At 45.7% G+C, this 24,941-nt stretch overlaps 1 protein-coding gene across 1 annotated transcript in view; it reads right to left on the bottom strand.

The window, feature by feature from the left end:
* LOC147725959 (uncharacterized) overlaps positions 1-24,941 on the bottom strand; it is a 95,940-nt gene that overhangs the window by 26,770 nt on the left and 44,229 nt on the right. The gene's annotated exons all lie outside the window — the stretch shown is intronic.

Here is a 24,941-nt window from a genome sequence, read left to right on the forward strand (position 1 = left end):
ATTGACTTGCTTTCCTATTACTGAGGACTGGGTCAGTATTCCGAGATAACTGGATGTTGCGCAAATAAGAATCAATTTGCCTTCTGTTAAAAATGCTGATGTCTGTATTATTCATAAATTTTTATAGCCAAGATTTCATTACAAGACCAGAGACTACCATTATGTATATAGTTTTATTTGCTGCCCCAACATGCAGCCCTTTAAAGAACATTAATATATCATAAACATATAGAATGTTTGTGAAGAATTATAACTATCCAGTTCACAGGGCTATCTTCCTCTTTTGTTAGCTTATCACAACATGACAAGTATAGCGTTCTTTTGTCTTCCTTATATTTATAAAGTTTTACTTCTGTTATGCTTTCATTACTTATAAATGAGCGCAGGTATCGCTTAATAATTCCTCATACTGTGTTATTATTTGTAATCTATATATTTTAGTACTGGAAATGTTTTTTTTTACCGTTACCATCTACATAGACTACAGTCTTATGCAGGTTTCTTCATCTACCATAAATTATAGGTTTGTTCCCTTTTTTATTTCCAGCATATACCCTTCAAGGATTTCTCTTTAGCCCAATAATGTACTTTCCCCACATTTGTCCATGGTTGTATATTGAGCAAATGACTCTCCTGCTGCTTGTGAGGTAAAGCGTGACTCTGAGCCGCGCAACTTGTTTTTTCTTGTGTTTGTGTGTGGAATGTGTCGTGCGATATCTAGAGCAGAGCAACATGCTTCTTTTACTGTTTGGCATTAGCTCACGAGTCTGGACATTTACTAATATAAATATAGTTTTGAGAAAAATGTAAGCTTTTTAAGAAATTAATGAACAAATTCGGATTCACCTCACACCGGGGCAGTTATCTGCAGTGTTAATGAGCCACAGGAGCCACCGTAGGGTGTCATGTGATGTGGCGGCCATTTTGGATTGGGATTTTTTGGCGGACATCTTTTGGGTTGTATTCTAGGTTATGATTCATTTTTTTTCACTGAGGGAGTCAGTAACCATTGTGTGACAGTTCAAGGAAGTTCATTTTTTGCTGAGGTCGGTTACTTTTGTATCTTTGGGTTATTTTAAGTGTAGTTAGCTGTGTTTTGACACTTTAGTTGAAAAATAATTTAGTTGACAGGTATTTTTGTTGTGAATATATAATTCATAAAATGGATAAAGAAAGGACTTTAGAAGGTGATTTTGAAGGGAAAGTCCAGGAATTTGTGGATGAGGCTGCTGCTGTCCTGGCTACTCAGTTAGGGAAAAAAAAATTCGATGATTGTATGGAAGATTTGCAAAGAAAATTGATGAGGAACAGTTCTGGTTGGTGGAGGTGATACCGACGATTAGTGGTATTGGTAAAAATGTTTAAAAGAAAAGGAAGCATTTGCCTAAGAATAGGCAAAGAAAAAGGGGCCTTTTATCAGAAAGTCAAAGGAAGGGGGGCCTCAAAATAGGTGTATGGAAAGGCTATAAAGGCCACAAAAGGGGATCAAAGAGCGATTGCCTGTGATGAGTCCTCAAGTAGTGGGGACATTGTTATATCTTGCTCTTCCAAGTTTGACTCATTGGATGATGAGGTCATTGAAACAAAAAGGGTAAAAAAGGAGAGGAGAGAGAGTGAGAATGTGGATCAAGTAAATAACCCCTGGGCGATCTTATGTTTGACTCAAGTACTATTCAACACCCATTATCTCCACAATGTGTTCTGATTAAGCATGTTGCAGAGTTTGTGGAGTTCTGGATTAGAAGAAAAATGCCAAACGAAGTTCCTACGAGGTTACGTTCAGAATGCCCTAGGCCTTTATTGGCTAATAAGTTGGCTTTCACTCCAAAACTATATGCAAAAATTTTGACTTTTCCTGAACAAGCTGGGAAGAGACCCAAGAAAGGGTCTTGATAAAGGATTGAACAGATGTCAAGATTAACTTTGTGAGTACTCCAGTTCAGAAGAGAAGACCAATCCCTTTGAGGTTCTCAAAAAAAGTAAAGGAGATGGTAGAAAAGGAGGTTTCAAAAGTTAGCAGAGACGGGTGCAATAGAAAGGTCAGACCATTTTTCTGCAGGTTTTGTAAGCAACATATTTCTTGTAGCAAAGAAAGACAAGGGTATGAAACCTGTCATTAATCTCAAAGAAATGGGTGGAATACAACCACTTCAAAATGGAGGTAATTCACATGTTAAGAGACCTCCTAAGGAAAGGAGATTGGTTAACCTGTTTAGACTTGAAAGACACAAACCCAACCGTCCCAGTTTGTCAGAGTCAAAGAGTTCTTCTAAAGTTCCATGTGGAGATTCAAGAGCTTCCCTTTTGGTTTAACCTCTGAACCATGGTGAATTTACAAAAATATTTTGACCAATTGTGGCTTGGTTACGGACAAGAGGTCTTAGGCTCATGGTCTTTTTAGACGATATTCCTATTATGGCAAGGAGCAAGAATCTAGCCCTCAAACATACTCCGCTGGATGAGCGAATGATAGAGGATTTAGGGTTTGTGGTGAATAAGAAAAAGTCATGTTTGATTCCAAGTCAGGAGACAGTGTTTTTTAGTTTTCAGATTTGGACCTTGGATTGTGTATTGAGGTTGTCAATGGACGAAGTGAAAAATATCCGCAAGGAGGTGAGGAGAGCTTTGGTAAGCGAGTGGTTAACTCTGAGGAAGATTGCATGGATACTAGGTCTCCTCTCTGCCTCAATTCAAGCTGTCTTCCCAGCTCCCCTACAATTATCGGGCGTTGCGGAGGTTGAAGACCATGTATTTAAATGGGGGATTGACTTAATCAGACAAAGTTCAGACAGACTCTGAAACAAGGGAGGAATTGGGATTGTGGCATGAAAATCTAGAGGCTTCGAATGGAACGAACATTTTTTGGGAGATTCCAGATTTGGTCATGAAGGTGGATGCCGCTGACCACCAATGTTAGATGTGGGGGTCTCTAGTTTGCACAGGTAGGTACTTGTGACAAATAGGGACCCTCGTCTCTAATCAGGACAAGGGGATTACACTCCTAAAATAACCCCTGCTCAATCCTTCAGAGGCATTGTAAGTTAAGCATTTGTGACCACATACAGTAACCCAGTGACAACACTACAAATGGACACCACACAGGTTTTATATAAAAAATAAGTATACTTTATACAGTGTTACCACAAGACCATAAACGACAAAAATACCCAATACTATTACTTTAAGATGGTAGATTTAAGCTTAGTTCAGTTCAGTTCTTATATGCGACACTTTGCGTCAATGTACCTTTGGTTGCGTTGCGCTTCCATGACAAGCAATGTCGCCACGATCAGAATCATAATCATCCACATTTGTTAAGGGCGAACCATTACCCATTAGGGTCTCTAGGCGCTGGGGGCCGTTAGGAAGATTAGGCAAGCTATTGCCCAGAGTCACATGGTGCTGGGCTAATCTGCCACCGGCCCTAGGGATCGAAACGTGATCCCCAGATTCCGGAGTCAGTCACCCTGGCCGCGGCGCCACACCACACCTGGGAATGCGGCAAAGTTCAGGTGCATAGAACTAAAGACGTGAAGATCTTCTAGATGCGGCACGCTTCACGGGGATGCAAGAAGTTCTCGGTTCGATGCGTTGACTGCAGCCACGACACATTACGATGTAACGGCAACAGCTTCAGTGGCGACGCTCTTCTCCCATGATGCGTGAAGCTTCCGCACGATGCGACAATTACAGCAGCGACATCCAAAATGCGAAGGCAGCAGCTCCGACGGCAGTGCGCTTCTCGGGGATGCGAGATGCTCTTTTTCGATGTGGTGCAGTGCAACAGTTCCAGCGGTGACACCCTCCTTCGTAGTTGCGATGGCAGGCACAGCGACCGTGACACGCTCCAAACTCGTTGCGAGATTCTTCTCCTGATGCTGTGCAGCGCGACAACTACAGCGGCGACACCCTCCTTCGGAGTTGCGAATGCTGGCACAGCGACGGCGAAACACTTCTTCTCGTTGAGTCGCGCTTCCAGCTCCTTGTGACACGCAGTTCCTCAGAAAGCCCAAAACAGCAGCAGGCACTTCCAAAAGAACTCTGGGGAGCTCTGGGTTGTAGTTTGTTGTCCCTGAGACTTCAGCAGGAGGCAAGCTCTTTTCCAAGCCCTTGGAGATCCTTCACAAGTTGAAAGCAAAGTACACAAAGTTCCTTTCTCCTTTCTTTGGCAGTATGGTAACCATTGCAGGCCAATCCCCCAAACAGCATATCAGCTTTGGAATAGTCTCTCCTCAGTTTCTTCAGTTTCCTCTCCTCAGTAAAGGTTTCTTGTTGTAGTCCAGCGTGATCGAATTTCATGGGATCAGGGTACCAATATTTATACCCCCAAATCCTTTGTTCTCTGAGGGTAGAGAGGCCTGTGCCAAGTCCAAACTAGTTGCTAAGCACTTTGTTTACTAGACTTCTCCTTCCCTTTCACAGTGCAGGGTAGAAACATCAGATGCCCCACAGGAGTTGGAGTCAGCATTGTGGAAGGCAAGTACAGTCCTGGAGCACTATGTTGACAGTACTCCTTCTCTTCTTTCAGTGTGCAGGGCAGAGACATCAGCCGCTCCCCAGGAGGTGGAGCCAGCAATGTGGATGGCAGGCACAGCCCTATTCAAGGTTCAGGTGCAACTCCTCCCTCCCTTTAGATGCAGGTCTCTCTATTTACCACTGGGCTGACTCATCCTGTCTCTTGGAATCTCCCTAGCCTGTCACTCACAAAACCAGACAAAGGAATACGCAACCTAGCAGAGGCAGGCTTGAAAGGTTAGGCAAGCAAATACCTACTTTCTAAAAGTGATATTTGCAAACACAGAATATTAAAACCAACTTCACAAAAAGATGTATTTCATTATTCTGAGTTCAGGCATACTAAACTCGAATTTCTACCATGTTCTCTGAGTCTGTTAGGATTATAAAAGGTAACAATTCTAACAGCCCATTCTGGCTCATGGCCAACAGGTACCTTGCAATAGTGAAAAAAGGCTGTAATTCACTATTAGGACATGCCACACACATCAGGGCTTATCCTACCTTATACTTAAAATGCACCCTGCCCTTGGGACTACTATAGGGGCGACTAATATGCCCAGTCAGCATGACAGTACCAGACTGCGCGCAGGCTCTGCAATGGTAGACCCTAGACTTTTTTACAAGGCTGCTTCTGTGGGTGGCACACGAGCAGCATTTGGATTTACACGCCCTGGGCACACTCAGTACACTAGACTAGGGGTCTGACAAGTAAACCAAATAGCCAAACATGAAACCACTGATTAGTACATCAATTTACAATAGAGAGCACTTGCACTGTGGCACTGGATAGCAGTGGCACAGTGCCCAAAGCATCTAACACCAGCAAAAACACATGAGGCAACAGCAAAAATGGAAAGGAGACCCATACCAATTGTGCCAGGTCTAACAATCACCTAAAGAACCTAGACTATTCTAGGACTATTTTTATCTGAATTTAGATGAGTGTAGGAAATTGTGTGTTGTGAGGTGTATTTGTGAGTATGAGAGAAGGACTTAGAGTGTGAGGAACAGTTTGGGTTCTCAGTTGTTAATTTCATATAGACATCCCCTTAGAGCTATTTCCAGCCCTACTTTATCTTGTTGGGTTAGAAAAGTTATGGGGAAGGCAGGAATTTATTTGAGTAAGTTTGTGGCCCATTCCTCAAGGGTGGTTGCAGCACAGTTTTGGTGTTTTGACTGTCGACATACTCAGTATGCCTGAGTATGTTGGCACTCAACAACAGCGGCCATCTTTGCCTGGGTGGAGTCGGTCCGCCGGAGCGCAGTGGCTGACGGCCTGAATTTTGCTGCAAACGCTCTCCGTGCTAAATTATGCGTCCCTGATGTGATGGACCGAAAGCAAGCCTGAAAACAGTCGGCTTATCGAAGGTGAGCAGCTCCGACGAGGGTTGAAAACCTGCCCGGTTTTCACGGACCGCTCCCGAATTTCCCGTTAACGCTGAGTCGGAGCGAGGATGGCCATAACCAGAGATCGCTTCTTGGGTGACGGCCCCTACTGTCACCGTGCATCGGATGCTGATCCGACCGGATTGCAATCGTCCATGGCTGACTCCCAATCTCCCCTCACGGTGGGAACGCCCGATGGCCGCCTGGAGGGGATGGAATGTGCCGTCCCGACTATCACGGTACAGCGAGGTGGGGAGTGTGCGATATCAAGCGGAGCGGTGGCACAGGAGACGGGGGCTACGCTATCGTATGGTAATATTCTCGCCGCTCTTGGTGACTTTCGGTCATGTCTGGGAGCATGGTTCCCTAGTGTTGGTGAGACAGCTCGATGAGGTTGTGCTCACGCTGGAGACATCACGATCAGATGGGTCCCGGGTGCACACAGACCTGCCCCACACTATCTTCGCGGGTGGTATTGTGGGCGCTAATGTGTACGGAGGGGAGCTGATGTTCCCGGATTCTGCCGTGGCCAGTGGACAGACTTCCGTGTGTTTGGACTACTCTGACGGATCCCTTTCTCGGCAACTGACGGCGGCTTGGTCTATTGCACTGTCACGGACTCCTCATGTAGTGTTTAACCAACGGCTGGCTCATATACATGCCCTCTCCTTTCTCATCCTTGCCTCCCTGATGTGGATTACGAGTCCCGGGCCTGTTTTTGGAAAGATGGTCGCAAGTGGTGATGACTCTGTTGGTGGCCGGCGACGTCCATTTTGTCTTTGTCTGCTGATCTCCGTTATTATTTGGACACGTTGCGTTACTACCTCGGCTGCTGAGTGAATAAATCGACTGGCATGCCCAGGGGGACTTGCAAGGACAGGCCAGGGATAATATGTTTCCCCAAATGTTGATACTAATATGGCTGGCGGAGGTGAGGGTTGCGCGTTCTTCTGCTATAGCTATTTGCGCGGTACGTGGAAGATTCTCCCCAATTCTTACTGTATTGACTGACCTCAATTGCGCATTGTATTCGGGGGAGGGATCTGGGTTTGTTGCGGGTGGGGGTGGCCGGGAGCCAGTATGGATGGCCCTCGTTCAGTTTTATAAATGTTTTTTTCTTTTTCTTTTCTGTAACTGTATTTCGGGTACTCTTTTTACCGGCGACAGGCACGCTGCTAGGGGGGGTAAGCCATAGCCTCTGCAGGGGTGCAGGGTGGGGGGTAGGGGTCCTCTTTTTTGTTTTCTTGTCCTTCCTTAGTTTCTATGGGTCCTTTTTTCCCCTCACTTATCTTTTTCTTTGTTTCCTTTATCCTTTCTTTCCTTTCTTGGGTCAGTATGGAGGTTAGGTATTGCGCCTCTGGTCGTATCTGTATTCTGGGATATTGCTAACTTTGTTAAGGTGGTCTTGCGTTCATGGGGTGGGCGATGACTGGTGCGAAATGTGATTAGAAATTCCCTCATCCTGATATGTGTAATGTAGCACCGGCACTCTGATAATGATTATTAGCTCTGTGGCCGTCCTGACGCGTGCATTGCCCACTCTGTGACCTTAGGTTGATTGTATGACAACTGATCCTTCTTATTATATATTTTAAAATGAACCTTATCTGATCCTTTACCTCAGTGGTCACGTCTATTCGAAGTGCTCTTTGTGATATATGCAGTTTGTTGTAATGGTGGACTACTGAGGGGCTTTCTGGTTGACGAACGTGCTACAAATTGATTTCGAGGCCGGCCAAGATGGTTGTAGGCCCGTAACTGTATTCATGTGATGCACAATAAAGATTTTTAAAAATATTTAAAAAAATTGGCATCTAGGCTAAAATACCGAGGAGGTTGTGCACCGGCGATCGTTCCAATTCAGTAAAAAGAATCCTGTTGTACAACCAACACTCAATGAATTAGCTAGGGCTGCAGGCATAGCAGGGTCACATAGTGGCGGGGTCCCAACCATCTTGCCACAGCAAGTGCCATTGCTAGACTTACATCAGGAAGCCCAAAGTGTAGCCCCACTACAGAGCAACACAGCAGCTCCTCTGACAGCCAACTTAAGTATACCCCAAGCTCTGCCAATAGTCATTAACTATAGCTCCCAGATGAGACCACCACCACCTATGCACATACCTCAGGCATCACCTCCAGTAGTTGCACCACCCAGGCTAGTGACACCACAGCTAGACCTAGATAATTTGGATCTCCCAAACGTGCTTGAACGGGCAGAAAACAGGTAGAGAAGGCAGAGAAGAACAGAGATAGAAAGACTTGAAGTGTCAGGTAACCATGGGCGCCCTGATGACATCCCACAAGAATATGATGTATCAGGTACAGCACGTCTGCACACAACCAGCTCTAGATCACTACACCGCATGGCCCTTAACAGGCCAACACTGTCATTGACCAACAGCCTGACGCCAAACGAGATAGTAATACTTGGAGAAGGGTCTGACTACTATGTCAATCCATTCTCAGATAACTTGGCAGGTGGACAGGAGCTAATGTACCACAAATGAATGTCTGGCCGCGAGAAGGGTCTTTAGAGCCAGAAGAAATGGCCACTGCTGAAGAATGTATTTTGCAGGGGGCAGGAGATGACGATTGGGACTACGATAACATGTGCCAAGGCCTAAGGGTCAGGCAGAAATATGCATGTAGATATAACCACACAAGTCTCACAGGGGTAACACACCAGCTGCCCCTGTTGTTTAAAAATGTCAATGACCCCCCCTCTATGTCCCTTGGTCTCTTATGGACAAAGACAATTTGAAGAAGCAACTCTCACTCCTAACAGAGGGTGCTGGGAAGTGGATACAAGCCTTTGAAAAGCACACTGCAGGTGTTGCATTGGTTATTAAGAATGCAAAAAGTCTGCTCACCTCCCTGATTGGAGAGGATGCAGAGCATATGTTTACACGCATTGACACAAGACTTTCCACCACTAATGCAAAATGTGACGGTAATCCTTTCAATAAAATCAGACCAGCCATATGGAAACAACGGCGCAGAACTTTTCCTGATGTCCTAGAAATCGGATCTCTGAAGTCACAAACAATGCAAAGCAATGAGGATCCAGTGCAGTAGATTTCAAGAATGAAGGAAAAATGGCATCAGGAGTTAGGAGAGAAATGAAACGTGACTGGGGGTAACTGTAGATTCTTTTAAAACACAGTTAAAAAGGGACTGCCTACCGCAGTACAGGACAAATTAGAAGGAATAGTAGCGATGGAATACAAACCATGGCCAGAAATACAACACCACATCATTCATTTTTGCAAAATGAAGCAGGAGCAAAAAGCAGGAGAAAAAGAGGCAACTGGCAATTGAAAATGCAGCTGCTAAATAAGTACAGCAAAAGTTTAAGAAAAGAGAGGCTCCTGACGCATTTATAGTAGCCACTACAATTGAGTCAAATGACTGCTGTCACAAATTTTCCACAAAGTGCCCAGAATGCACTAGGAGGTGACACCCAGGTAGCAGCACCACCCATGCAGGCACAGCGCATCAAGGACTATGCACAACAACAGATATACACCAATGGGCAACAACAGCAGTATTATGGTAATGAGCAGATGAGGCCTACAAATACTGGGATGCGGGGAAAAGGTAGAGGATTAGGCTGCTAAAGACCTTCACTACAGCCACGAGCACGACATTGTTTCTACTGTCAACAACCAGGACATTTTGTGAGGGCTTGCCATATTAAAATGCAAGATGAGGCGAGGTTAACAGTCAGAGGACACACACAGCAAGCTCAGGTGCTGACACAATACCTTCAGCAGCAGCCACAGCCACTTCAGCCCCAAGTAGTGTACTCCTATCCTTCTCCAGCACAGCAACAACCAATGCAGCAGCAGGTACAATTACAGGCTCCTGTGATGTCTCAAATATAGCCCCCAATTCAACAAGCTGCTTCAGGCCCAAATGCCTGTGTATCAAATGGTGCAGCAGAAACAATCACTTGTACTACAGGGAGCCACGGTACTGCCCCCCACCAATTCATTTTCACAGGGGACCATCCAGCAGTACCAGGCTGAAGGGTATTCAAGTTAGGAAAGCCCACAGATAACTCTAGTGTGTCGAGTGTTATCATGCCTCACAAATATTAGAGAGGACCCAGTTGTGTATGTCACGATTAACAACAACACGTATAGTTTCTTGATTGACACAGGTGCTAGACATTCCTGTATCAGGGAAGGAGCACTGCCCATCTCCAATCAGAGCGCAAACACACAGGGTTTTCTCTGGGGCAATAACAAGGGTCCCTTTCACAGAACCAGTACCAATAGAAATAGTAAGTACATGTATTCAGTAGCATCTACTTTACTCAACACAGTCCCCAGTAAATATCTTGGGACGTGATCTCATGGCCAAGTTAAATATGACAATATATTTCAATGAGAGTGGCGCAATGACTTTCTCCATTCCTGATACACCACCAACCAGAATGATGGCTGTCAAACAAATATTTCTCAAGATATATAATATTTTTCGATCATAGGCCTGAAGAATGCCTTCTTCAGTGTCCCATTGCACCCTGACAGCCAGTTCCTGTTCACCATCTCCATAAGTTGACTTCAGCATATCACCCACAAAGCTATGGTATTTGTGAGCACCTAAACGGCCTGCTCAAAGCCAAAATAAGTAAGATAAGTGCCACAATTGGACAGAAATGGCTCTATTGCCTTCCCATTGCTCTATTTACACTCAGAAACACTTCACAGTTCTGATCATCAACTCACACCTCACCAGCTTGTCACTGGCAGATCAATGAATGTGATTGTTCCCTTCACCAGACCTGAAGTAGACACTGAAACGTCTTCTGAGATTGTGAAAGCTGAACTGTTTGACTATTTGTGTGCCCTAACTCATGCTGCTAAGTTTCTTTCTATTCAGAAATGAAAGACAAAGTACAAGGGCCCTATTTATGATGAACTTCCACCTATCTGCCCTGGGACACTGATCTTTGTAAATAAACAACTCCGGAAGTGGAAAGACCCCAAGTTTGAAGGACCATTCCAAGTGATAGACTCTTCACCCACTGCTGTCGGAATAGCCGAATGAAGGACATGGATACACCGGAGCCACGTGGAGATCCATCTGGCACCATCCAAGATTTAAAGGAAGAGCAAGAGGAGGGCATCGTGTTTCCACTGACTATCCAAGAGCATGAGCATGTAGATCGTATGGTGGTCTATGTCAAGTCAAGTCAAGTCAAATAATTTATATAGCGCACTACATACCCAGAGGGTTTCAAGGCGCTTAGGAAGGGGAGGAGGATTACTTGTCAAATATCCACGTTTTAAGTTGCTTTCTGAATGCTAGGTGGTTCTGGGTAAGGCGAAGGTAAGCGGGGAGTGAGTTCCATGTTTTAGCAGCCAGGTATGAGAAGGATCTGCCTCCCATGGTGGTCTTGTTGATGCGAGGTACAGTGGCGAGGGCTTGGCTGGAAGAATGTAGTTGGCGGGAGGGGGTGTAGAAGGACAGTCGTGAGTTGAGGCATTCTGGTCCGATGTCGTAGAGTGATTTGTGAGCGTGGGTAAGCAGTCGGAAAGTGATCCTCTTATTGACGGGTAGCCAGTGGAGGTCTTTAAGGTGACCAGAGATGTGTTCGTTGCGTGGGATGTCTAATATGATCCTGGCTGAGGCGTTTTGGATTCGTTGGAGTTTCTTCTGGAGTTTAGCGGTAGTGCCTGCGTAGAGGGTGTTTCCGTAGTCCAGTCGGCTCGTGACCAGAGCGTGGGTGACTGTTTTCCTTGTTTCTGAGGGGATCCAGCGAAATGTTTTTCTGAGCATGCGAAGAATGTTGAAGCAGGAAGAGGATACGGCGCTGACTTGTCTGTTCATTGAGAGTGAAGAATCCAGGATGACGCCTAGGTTCCGTGCGTGGTCTGTCGGGATGGGTGCTTTTCCGAGGGCTTCCGGCCACCAGGAGTCATCCCATGCAGAGGGGGATGTACCTAAGATGAGGGCTTCTATGGACTGAGACGCAGTAACAGACCCACCCCTCATACTGAACTTTCATTTAAAAAGATATATACAGTTGCCATTATTTTCTTTGTTACATTTGTTGTTTCAATAGCTGTATTCCACTGGTTTGCAGTACGTTCAGAAAGTGAGAGAGGTGCTGCTAGAAATATTAGACCTACTACCACCACAGGGCACCCCATATCCAGGACGCTTCCTGGTAACAAGCGAACTAGGAAAAGCACCAGCAGTAGCTATGACACCCATGTACAGCCCACCCTGACATGTTCCACACCCAATGCCGACCCTACAGAATGGGGCATGGTTCTTGATCTCACCCTGAATCCCCCTATGCCAGATACCCCTAAACGTTCCTGCCAAAATAAACAAAGCGTTAGATATAAAATGGTTCGCAAGAAAGTGCCAGTCAGGTATACATCACATACCCCACGTAAGAAGCACCGGCCCTGCCAATCTTAGACTGGGTCAGTGATCTCCAAACACAGTTGTTTACACTTTCGACCAGCACTCTATGCATGATTTCCATTCCCAGCGCCCTGATACGCCAGCAGAGGATAATGGGGTTCACAACGCACTATTAGACAACATGTGGTACAGGGACATAAGGGAGGTTGGAAGAAAGGTCACAAATGAGTCCTGCTTTGTGAGTTCACACATTCCCCAGCTGTAGGTGCAGATAAATTGATCTTTCCCAGAGAAGGCCCACATCCAAATGTCTCCTACACCTGTTTCTTTGCCGCATACATGGTCAGATACAGCTTCAGTCAGCCGAAATAGATGATGCATTTGTGAACGCCACAGAGTAGGATAACAAGTATATTACGTTTACTGTTGTTACTGATCCATTGGAGTTTGAAAGGGTAATGGAGGTTTACCATGGTATGAAAGTGCCTTCCAATTTAATGCAGGTCTGGGACTATCACTTTAAGAGACTACGGTACTTCACCTTCCCAACACCCCCATCAAAATGCCACTCACCCTAACATCACCAAGCGAACCATACCAATGCCAAATTCCCTTGTCAGTGGAGACCAATTCTGCGCCTGAAGGCGAATATTTATTTCAACAGCAAGTGGAATGGCCCACATGACTTGATATGTAAGGCAGCCTCCTTAGGTAGCCCAATTGTAGGACAAGAGCACACATATTATATCAATCAGGTATTGGGAGGGATTGTGCTGAGATATGGGCACAGGAAACTAGAAAATACACTTTGAATGAGGGTACAACCTACAAACCAAAAAGAGCATACAAGCTAAAATCTCCTCTCCTTTGCTTCCTAGGTAACGGTACAGTTCATGTGGGTCGGAACACTAATTGCAGCAACACACTTTTTAATTCAGACCTTCAGTACGGCGCCTCCAGCCTCATGGACATCTATTGGGCCTGCGCAGAACACATTTATCTGCAGCTGCCTCCCCACTGGCAAGGACGGTGCTCCATTGTCACGATGCATGAACTGCATCTGGTTGTTCCAACAGCGAACATTTCCCAGAAATCCATACCCACTCGATCGCAGGTGATGTCACCCTGCTCCACCACCAAAAAAGGGACATCAAGAAATATTTCTCAGATGGCCCATTTCACGAGATTCCACAAAAATGCTGCCTTTTCAACTATCCTGAAACTTTCCTCGGGGGTGCTATCCCTCTGTTCCAGACCAAAGTCAATGCCCGCTGGCTGCAGGTGACCAGATATGAGCTACTGCAGCTCGTCAATAACACCTGTGATGGGTTCAACGCAGTGAAAGAAGAACTACGACCTTTGGGACTTATGGTTCTAGAGCACCGATATGTTCTAGATCAGTTAACTGCAATGAATGGTGGTGTATGCGCCAAAGTGGGGAGATCCTGCTGCACTTTCATTTTGGGCAATGATGCAGACAATGGAACACTTACAAAGGCCTTTAAGGACTTGGACAATCTGGGGAAACAGATGCATGAGGAGGGAGGTGCTGAAGCAGACATTTTTCCTAAGTGGTTCAACTTGGACTGGATGCCTTCATGGCTGTCTGCTGTACTAACATTTATAATGCCTATCTTTTGTATGTTGTTGCTGTTATGTTGCGTTACACAGATTTTAATCCATTGTATTAGTAGATTCAGCTCTAAGTTAGTTGGGATGAACTACGCAGACTCAGGAGTATATGCAGGAATACGCAAGGAACAAGGGGACGGGGAAGAAATAGCTACGTTAAATATAGTAGAGCTCACCATCCCTGACTCCAACACATTACAGGTTCCTCTTGATAGTGACTACCTGGCTCAGGCGCCTGGTAGCCCCCCACTTCCCTTGTGGAGAGACTTGGCACACCCATATGAGCCAATGACTGACCAAGAAGGGGGACCACATGGAGACTTAGGAGCTGACCTGAATAAGAGAACCGAAAAGCCGCTTCTTCGTGACACACCCTGGCCACTGCCCAGACAGCCAGCTAAATATGCTGTACGAATGGTGTTCAAAAATGAACAGGAGGAGGAAATTAGAGAGGGACCGATTTTTCCATATAACAAATACCCTGGGACATCCTTATTACTCAACCAGCATAAACCCCTGTGTAGACCCTTCTGTTCAATATGTAGGCCTTTTGTTAAATTGACCATAGTTACATTTTTCTGTATTGCAGGCTGTGGGCATGTCTGATCAAAATCTTATCCAGCTCCTCTCTCTGTGAGGCCTCCTGCTCCAAACAAAGATTCCTCACCCCACCCGTGTGCGAAGTTCACTGTCTCAAAAGTTCAACATCCCCTTGTTCTTTCGACATACAGCAGACCGCATCTTGGACCAGTACTTGAGATTAGGGAAGTGCCTACAGCAGATGTGTCAAGCTTTATATGTCTATATTTAAAATCCCTTTACAATACACATTTTTCTGCTTGCCCAATGCAATTTTATGACACACGCGTAGCCTGAGATATGAACTTTCACCTAGCTTACGGGCCACTGTTACAAAAAAGGCGCCACCATATGTGGAGAAAAGTGCGAACCATGCTATAAGTGATGTAGGTAGAAGTGGCCTGAGATGGCGTTACCATAGACTTCTCACCGCCTTAAAGAATATAAAAAGGGGATCCACAGAAACATTGTTGGACTACCTTCTCGTTTGTATGTAGGTGACAGATTGTGTATGTTTTCCCCAAGAGCTCTTTCTTGTTCATTTATTTTAAAGTGCACTGTTCTATTTTATATTCTGCCATATGAAATGCTATATATTTGCAATGTTATTTTCTAACCATTGTTTTCTCCTTTGTTATATTTAAAATGTTTATATTGTCTTCATGGTGCATTTGTGTCTCAGAGGTTTAGACTCTCTCTCTCTCTAACAGTTTAAAAGATTTCATTCAGTAAATGCAAAATAATCCATGTGGCTATCTGAGAATGCAGAGCACTAGATTCAGAACTTCGTAATTTTTATGCCCTTATCTTGAAGTTTCTTGAAGTTGCAGCTTCTTAATAAAACTGTTAAACTTTCAGCCTCGGTTTCCATGGCTGACATATTTGTTTTCTCCATTTTTACGCTCCAATTAAGGTGCCCCTTTTGTCCCTAACTCACTCGGTTCCCCAAGCTCCCCTGTAAACATGCCCCATTATTTGTAGGAGCAGACAACCAAATAAATACATTAGGGTGACCTTTTAAAGATATTTGACATGCTGCTTTATGGACGCACAGGTAGTGAAGGTTCCCTTTGACTTACAATTGCACCCCTCTCTGATCAGTGCGTTAAAACCGTGCGCTGGTGGTGCGGCTGCTGGTACGCCTCGTACCTGCCATTGTCAGTGATCGCGCCGTACGACAGCTCACGCGCGAAGCTCTTCCCCGCAAGCCATACGGAATGCACAGGAGCGTTCTAGGAGGACCAACGACCCGCCCCACACTCACCGGTGAACCTGCCCCAGTATGCTGATATCATACTGCAGTACGAGCCGCACAAGTCTGGTATGGCTCGTACCCCTGCAGCCAGCCATCATCGAAACTGAAGGTAACCTGCGGGGGCCGCCATCTTTAGGAGCGCACTAACAAAGAGGGGTAACAAGGAGATAATGTGAGACAAAATAACTACAGGAAGCCCGAAATAAATATAACTGATTGAAAAACGTACGAAATAGGGGCCCATTCTGGAGAGGGAAACAGAGAAAAAAAAGGGGAAACACAAATAGCGGAACTGCACTAAGCTCAAGCACTCTTTTGGCCGTCCCCTCTCCGAGGGGCGCCTGCTGTTCCTGCAGTACTTAGCGCATCCACACCTTCAAACCCTGTGACGCCGGCACATGATTGCAATTAGCCTCACTGCTTGGAAGCTGCCACCCTTTGCTACATTGCTGTTTTCCTGCTCATACTCCTTCCCCCAAGTGTGAGCCCTCTCAGCGCAATCTCACCAGGGCTATAGAACCTTGTGTCGCCGACCCTGGACGTTTTGGTTGGGCACCTCGCTGCCCCCACTGAAGCCTCCCTTTTAATAGGGCTCTTCCAGACGGAGGGACAGACTAACTGACTAACTCCCCGTTGCAGTCCAAACTCAGGGGGAAGCCCTACCCCAGCGCCCCGGTGCTTTCCAAGATGGCACTCGCCCCCAGTGGAGGAAGGGAGCCCCGGACTACCAGTGAGAGCTGCGCAGCAAGTAGTGCCAGCTACACCATTTAGGCCTTTTACAGCTGCGCAACAAGTAGTGCCAGCTGCACCGTTTAGGCCTTTTACAGCTGCGCAGCAAGTAGTGCCAGCTGCACTGTTTAGGCCTTTTACAGCTGCGTAGCAAGTAGTGCCAGCTACTTCGTTTATGCCTTATCACAGCTTCGCAGCAAGAAGTGCCAGCTGCACCATTTAGGCCTTTTTACAGCTGCGCAGCAAGAAGTGCCAGCTGCATCGTTTAGGCCGTTAACAGTTGTGCAGCAAGTAAAGTTGTTTTCAGCTGCATTGTTTAGACCTTTTACAGCTGCGCGGCTATTAGTGCCAGCTGCACCTTTTAAGTTACTTTTCCGTGGGGGCAGTTCTGATTGAGTTGGAGTCCCGCTGCAGGGGTAGCACCATTGACACTATGGTTTCAGGGCATTTGAGTCCCCCTCTGAGATGGCAGTTGGCCAGGGAGTCTGCAAGGTTTGTAGGGCGCCAGGCCCTTGTACAAATATGTTGGTGCTAGGGAATGCTTTTCATGTAGTATGTTTTCCGCACCCTGTTCTGAGTACCTCTACAGGTGGTCTTAAGATGACGAGGCTGTTGTGCATATTTAGGCTTTGCTAGTCAGATTTTGCTCCACCCTATTCTGTTTGCCCCGAATGTTAGTGATCTTCAGGGGCTTAGGGTCCAATAGTAGTCTGTTGAGATCTTGGGCGTACAATGCAGGTGGTGCCAAGTGTGGTTCTGTGAACAGCCTGGTGTTAAGTACAGTATTCACCAATGGACACTGGGTGTTCTTTTATATTCTGCTCTACTTTAACTATATTTGCCTTGTGATGGTTCTGAAAGTGGTCAAGTTGGTCCTATCATTTGAAAACAATTCCCTTGTAAATTACATTTTATCTAGTGTCAGGTGGCATCTTGTATCCCTAGTTGAAGGGCCCAACAATTTCCCACCTCAATTCCCGGATGGCACATTAGTTCTGATATCTTCACCTTAATGTCTGGATTATATGCCCCCTTTTTCCCCTTTTATTTCTCTTCTCCACCGCTTTCCCAGTAACACCCCTCTCTTATCCCCCCCTCCCTCCTCCACCTCATTTTCCCATCATGGCCACCACTCCAGTTAAGGTTGGAACTAATTGCTACAAAATCATTTATCCTCCCAGACTGTCTAAAGCTGCAACAAAACGATTGAAGCATAACACTATTGAACGTTTCCCGGATTCCCTTTTTGTTGATCAATTTCACAATAGTCGTTTTGGGAGGCTCAAAAACGATTTCATTTTCTTCATTAACGACACCCCCTCTTGGTCCACCAGCTTATACAATTCACTTAACGTCACCTCCTCCTCCTCTATCCCTCATAGGAAACAACTAAAAATGTCCCCCTCTGGCCGTTTCAAAGGTTACCTCACTATCTCACTCTATAACAACAGTACTGTCATGATCCAAGGCAATGACACCTGTCTCTCGCTCTTTGACCACCTCTTCCCCTCCCTACTCCCCTCCTCTGCGACTGGGTTATCCCCTGTCTCTCTTTTTAGCTCCACCTATTACTCCCTTTCTCCTCCCCTGACCCCCCTACACTCCAATTGGCTGCACTCTCAAGAATCACTGGTCGGCCCTCTTCCCTCCCCCTCCTCTGTGACCTCCTCTCCTATTCCTCCCCCTCACAGAATGCCCCCTCCCACTTCACTGCAACCTCACCGCTAGCTAATATGCTCCTGGTCCAATCTGCACCATCCCGGTACTCCAAACTCTTCTCCTCCCCCATTTTCCTTCCAGTCACCCCCCTTTTTAGTCCACCTCCCTCCAACATTCTCCCCCAGTGAACTTTCCCTTCGCTCCCCTTATCCCTTCTTCCATCCCTCCTGTCCACCACCCCCTCCCCTCGTTATTAACCCGGATTTCTCCACAATCCCACTGCATCTCCCTCCTCCCTCCCACTCCTCCAGCAATGCTGTGCTACTCCCTTTTCCCCTTGGTAACCCTTTCCATTTCCCTCCCTCGGGTCCGGCAGTACCACTTCCTTTCCCCAACTTCCCTTTCTCTCAACCTCCCCACTCTGCCAGATGCCTGTTCCCTCACAGCCACCTCTCCTAGCTGACATGCCCTCCACAGGGGGCTACTTCGTTATATATGAATTGGGATTCATATTTAGCCATATATATATTGGCTACTGTGGGTGCACATGATGCCCCCATGCTTACCCCTTTTGTCTGCTGAAAAAGGGGACCCATTAAAATCAAAGGTGTTCTCTGATAGGACTATTGCCAAGCAATCAAGAATGAAAGCTTTGGGACAATCTATTGCGTAGGTGTCGATGAACCAAGAGACAGCAGAAATCGCTCCTGATTGAGGAATGTTGGCATATAGGGCCTCTATATCCATAGTGACCATCCATTGTGTATCTGGATTGAAAGATAGTGATTCTACAGTGTTTATGATGTCTCTGGTATCTTTGATATGTGAAGGAATCTTAGAGATGTGTGGTCTGAGAATAGTATCGATGTATTTGGATAATGGCTCAGTTATGGACCCAATAGTGGTAACTATGGGTCTGTATGGGGGATCCTCGCTGTTTTTATGGATCTTGGGAACCCCATATATTGCTGCCATTTTTGGTTGGTGGACATTTAAAAATTGCCATTCTTGTTCACAAATGACATCATCATTTAGTGCCTTGGTGGTCAATGCTAGAATGGCAGTCTGGACTTTTTTGGTAGGATCTTTTTTGATTGGGATGTAGTGATTTGGGTCACTGAGAAGTTTTTCCATATTTGATATATATTGTGTGGTGTCTAACACCATGATCCCTCCACCTTTATCGCAACATTTGATGGTAATGTCTTTATTTGATTTAAGGGTTTTTAATGCTTGATGTTCCTCATGTGAAATGTTAAAGTTGGGAGATGGTATATATTTCGTGGCAGCAGTGAGTTTATTGAACACTACATGTTCAAATATCGCTATTTCTGGGGCTACTGGTTCCAATGTAGGTAAAAATGTAGATACCGGTTTAAGGCCAGATAAGTTGTTTGTAGTTTCTGTGTTCTGATTAGCATTTTCAAAGAAGTTTTGGAGTCTTACTTTTCTAAAAAAGTTCATCAAGTCTTTGAATAGTTCAAACTTGTTGATAGTGCAATGAGGGACAAAGGAGAGCCCTTTGGTTAGTAGCTTTTCAGTCTCAGAACTCAATAAAGTGTTACTTAAATTGAAAATAGGGATTTCCTCTAATCGCGCCAGTATTGTGCATGTCGGGTCACTAGGTACTGGTTGGGGTTGGGGTACATGGCAGAGGCCTCCTGATAGTTTTGAGGTGGAGGGTAGGCATGCATCAATGGCACAGGATATAGCTGGTTGGGGAGGGGGAGGGTAATGTTGATTCTGTTGTTGGAAATTGCCTCTGTGGCGGGACTGGTATCTGGGTTTCCAACGTTCCTGTGGATTCCCTCGCCTGGATAAAAAAGGCCTGTTACCTCCGGCGCGTCCCCCTCTTTGATGGGGTCCTGAGTCGTTGTCACTGTTGTTACTTTCGTTGTCGGATCCCGAGGTGTTGGAAAAGGTGGTTATTTTCTTAGGGATAGTCTGTTGATTTAAGGTGCTGGAAGTATCACCTATGGGTGCTGGTTGATAATAGTTGTCAGCAAGATAGGGATAGACTTTTTCATCGCTGAAATATTGGACATCTTTCTTTAGTTTGTCCATTTTTCTCTTAAGCAGATAGTCACTGTAGGATTGCATTTATTGTTCCATATCTTGCAATTTTTTTACTAGAGTTCCTAATTCGGGATAAATCAAACACTTGAGAATACGGAAAATTAGGAACTGGTTGAATTATGGACTTAGACTGACATTTAGACAGCAGTGAATGAATCTTAACCAAGGTTTTGGTACAAAAATATTTGTTCTTTATTTAGTCATGTTAAGTTTTTAAAAAAGGTGCAATGATCTTTGGCTACTTCAAATATATATATATGTAACAAACTTTCTACATATATAACATACTGTAAATTCCAATTCATGGGTATTTAAAGTGCATTACAGTAATTGTTTAAAACATGGCTATAGGTTACAGTTTACTACGCGCGTTTCGGCTGTGAGCCTTCATCAGGAACCCTTTCCATTTCCCTCCCTCGGGTCCGGCAGTACCACTTCCTTTCCCCAACTTCCCTTTCTCTCAACCCCCCCACTCTGCCAGATGCCTGTTCCCTCACAGCCACCTCTCCTAGCTGACATGCCCTCCACAACCACCTCACCTCTTTTCCTCCCAAACCTCCTACATTCCCATGACTCCACACAGTCCTCCCCTTTCCTTATTCCCTACCGCTGTGTTCCGTACCCTTCTTCCCCTAAAGTTGTCCCTAATTCCTCTCCTTCTTGCAACACCAACAAAGACAACTCTCCCTTAACCTCCGATTCACTAACTCCCGCTCTCAACCTCCACCTTTCCCCACTTGTGAACCCTACACCCCAACTCACCTCCTGTCCCCCCACCTCTCCCTGTCTTCCACCACCAATTTTGCCCCAGTCCTGTTTCCATCGAGCCACCCAACCCTCCGTGCTCTTCCTTACTCTCTCTGGAAAATACGCTAGGTTCTCTTATGACCTCCATCTCCCAGCTTACAGCTGCAATTTCACTTTTAAGTCCTAAGATTTCCACCTTTCCTTGCACCTCTACTCCTCCCCAACTTCCCACGAGATGCACCCCGCCCCTCACCTCAATATAACCAAGCTCAACCTGTCGTCTGCAAACCTCGTTAACTCGCACAAGCCTTTGAACACCGCCCTTCTTCAACCTGCATACCCTAGCAACCCTACTATCTACGCTATTCCGACCATCTCCTCTGTCAGAACCAAGCATCCACCTAAACCCTCCCGAGCACCCCGCGCAAGCACAATATCCCGATGACCCTTCAGAGCCCAAGTGCCCCGTCACCAAAACAGTCCTGACAGAGCTGCGCTGTCTGCTCCACAACTGCAGATCTGCAGTAAAACACAAACTTGAAATCTCAGATACCATCACCCATCACAATATTGACATGCTCTTCCTCACAGAGACCTAGTTCAAAGATACCTCGCACTCTATTTTTGATCTCCTATTACCTTCAGGCTATTCTATACTTAGGAATGACAGAACTGACAGCACGGGGGAGGTGTTGCAATCATCTTTAGAAACTCCCTTCAACTTAAGACCTTTCCTATCAGCTCCTCCCACACCTTTGAATGCCTTTCTCTTGAGTTACAAGTGCACCACCGTTCACCCCTCAGATTCCATGTCATTTACCGCCCGCCTTGTAGTGGCCCCTCGTTTTCGGAGGGACTCACTGACTTCATCAGTGACCAATACTCGAGAAGTGACAATCGGACTTTTGTGGGTGACTTCAATCTCCACTGGGGCTTACCGCAAGACTATTCCGCAAACTCCCTGGCCACCTACCTCTCTGCAAATGATCTCATCCAACACTGCACAGAATCAACTCACTCTAAGGGCTCAATCTTGGACCTTGTTATTTCTAAAGCAGGCTTGCTTTCTATCACTACCCCCATTCATGTAGATTGGTCTGACCACCTCCTCATCCCATCCTCTATTCAACTATCACACTCTATAACTCTTGGCCAACCCAAGGGGGCTGTCTCCTGGTTCCGTGATGCTAAAAATATTGCTGTCGGTCCCCTCTGTGAATCAGCTTTGTTATCACTGCCAAGGCTAGACCTGAACCTAGATGTTGATGAACTCACCTCCCAATGCCTCACAGTTCTTGCAGTTGAAATCAATAACGTCGCTCCACTCAAAAGCAAAAGGTTAAGGCCCACCCCTTCAGCACCTTAGTTCAACAAATCCCTCTATGAAGAAAGGAAGCAGCTAAGATTCCTGGAGAAACAATGGAGGCAAGTGCCCTCCACCGATAACTTGTCCACGCTTCGCTCCGCAAGATCCAAGTACCACAAGCACATCTACCTTGGGAAAGCGGAGCACTTGAAAACCCTCCAGGACTCAGCCAAAAATAGACCCAAAAAACTATTCGATCTCATCAAGATTCCTGACTGCTCTCCCCCATCCTCCAAGTTGGAGGATTCTGCAAAAAGAGCAGCGGATTTCGCTATAAAAAGTGAAATCACTAGTGGATCTGGTCGCTCATCCTACCCCTCCAGAGGAGTGCAAATCCTTAGCCATTTGGCAGAACTTTGACCCCATATCTTAAGATGCCCTTCTCAAGTGCATCCGCGAAACAAAGCCCTCCATCCATCATCTGGACCCCATCCCCAGTGCCATTGCCATTGACTTTTATACCCTTTCCCTCTCCTACTGGACCACTCTGGTCAACCTCTCCCTCTATCAAGGCACCCTTCCTGTCTCCTTCAAAACTGGGCAGGTCACCCCGCTGCTTAAAAAACCAACTGCTGATGCGTCTGACCTTAACAACTTCCACCCCATCACTAACTTACCCTTTCTTGCGAGGATTACAGAAAGATGTGAAGCGAAACAACTCTCTTGTCATATCAAGGACAATGATCTTCTTGACAATTTCCAGTCTGGCTTCATTCAAAACTGCAGCACTGAAATAGCCCTACTGCAAGTGGTTGATGACGCGCTGAGGATCCTCGACTCGGGGGGGGGGGTCCTGTCTTCTAACTCTCCTTGACCTTTCTGCAGCCTTTGACACTGTCAATCACAACACCCTCCCCAACATTCTTCAACAGAGAATGGGCATGGAGGGCACTGTGCTTAAATGGTTTGCCTCCTTCCTCTCTGATAGATCCCAAATGATCAAAATAGCGAACAGTCTTTTATCTCCTGTGGCGGTAGGTCAGGGTATTCCTCAAGGCTCTATACTTGCACTCACATTGTTCAATCTCTATTTAGAACCACTAGGAAATCTCCTAAGTAAATCCGAGATCCAATATCATCTTTTTGCAGACGACACTCAAATCTACCTCAAGGTTGCCTCCACTCACGATCTCTCTATCCTAAGATCTACTCTTGACTCCATTCAAAACTGGATGTTTACTCATCAACTGATTCTGAATCCCTCCAAAACTGAATTCCTCCTCTCCTCCTCCTCAATCTCTCCTCCCCCGGTGCAATAATGGATGGATCAGTTGAATCTACTTAACACTAAACCCATCATTGCCAACAGCGCAAAATCCCTTGGTGTCATACTCGACAAAAAACTAAATCTAATCCCCCACATCAATGCCGTTGCAAAGTCTGCTCGATACCACGTGCGCCTTCTTTGGGGAATCCGTCGCTTCTTCCCGGAGCAGGACCTTATAACCCTAGTGCAATCGCTGGTCCTCTCCAGACTTGACTACTGCAATTCTCTTCTTACTGGCCTCCCCAAATCCCACTTGTCCCCCCATAAATCTGTTTTCCATTCAGCGGCTCGTTTCATTTATGGGGTCAAAAGAAGCGACCACATCACACCGATGTTATCCACCCTACGCTGGCTTCCCATCGAGGCTAGAGCTATCTACAAGACTGCTTGTATCACCCACAAAGCCTTGCACTCCTCCTCTCCTAGCTACCTGGCGAATAAACTGAAACTTTCTGGAGGATCTAGACCATCACGTAATGAGGAAAATCTTCTGCTTGAACCTCCCAATTTTAAGAAGGAAAGAACGATGGCCCAATCCTTTTCAGGCAACGCGGTGATAATCTGGAACTCCCTTTCGCCGCAGCTCCGGACCACCGCCTCCTCCCAGGCCTTCAAAACGGACCTCAAAGTTCTCCTCCTCCAAAGACACCTCCAAAAGTAATTCACTTCCACTCTATTATCTGAAGGAAGACCTCCCTTTACTGAAAATTCTATTCTCCTTGACTATGGAAGTGCCTTCCCAGTGTGTTCTTGTGGTTGGAGTGTTTAACATTCACTGCTGTATTATCCTTGTACTTAGGTTTGGTACTTTTTTGTAACTTGCACACACCACTTTTCCCTTGTAACACACAGTATGCTACCACTCACATTTTGTTTGCCTTTGACACTTGCACAAGTGCCACCATTGCCTACGTTACATTTATTCTTGTACCTGAGTGTCTAGCATATTTTGCAGTATTACACCTCTAATTGTACTTTCTTTTCTCTTGTAACCTGCACACTTGTCACTTTTTCCTCCTGTGCACTTTTTGCTACCTCATGTATTTTGTTTGCTCACAATTGTCACTTTTACCTCATGTAACTTAACGTCTGCTTTTGCAATCTGTTCATGTGTAATGTTCTCCTCATGTGTCAGTTCTGTTCCTTTTGTGAAGCGCTCTGACGCCTTATAAAAGTCCGCGCTATATAAAAACGCATAAATAAATAAATAAATAAATTCAAGAGCCCCCCTGGGAAAGTGAAATGTCTCTTTAGCTGACTTCTGTGTATTTTTGTATTGTAACCTTTAAGGGCTCACACAATATTGTTGGGCAATATAGGGCTAGAATCAGAAAGAAAGA

Source organism: Lissotriton vulgaris, chromosome 3_1 (genome assembly GCF_964263255.1).
Source record: "Lissotriton vulgaris chromosome 3_1, aLisVul1.2, whole genome shotgun sequence".
Lineage (NCBI taxonomy): Eukaryota > Metazoa > Chordata > Amphibia > Caudata > Salamandridae > Lissotriton > Lissotriton vulgaris.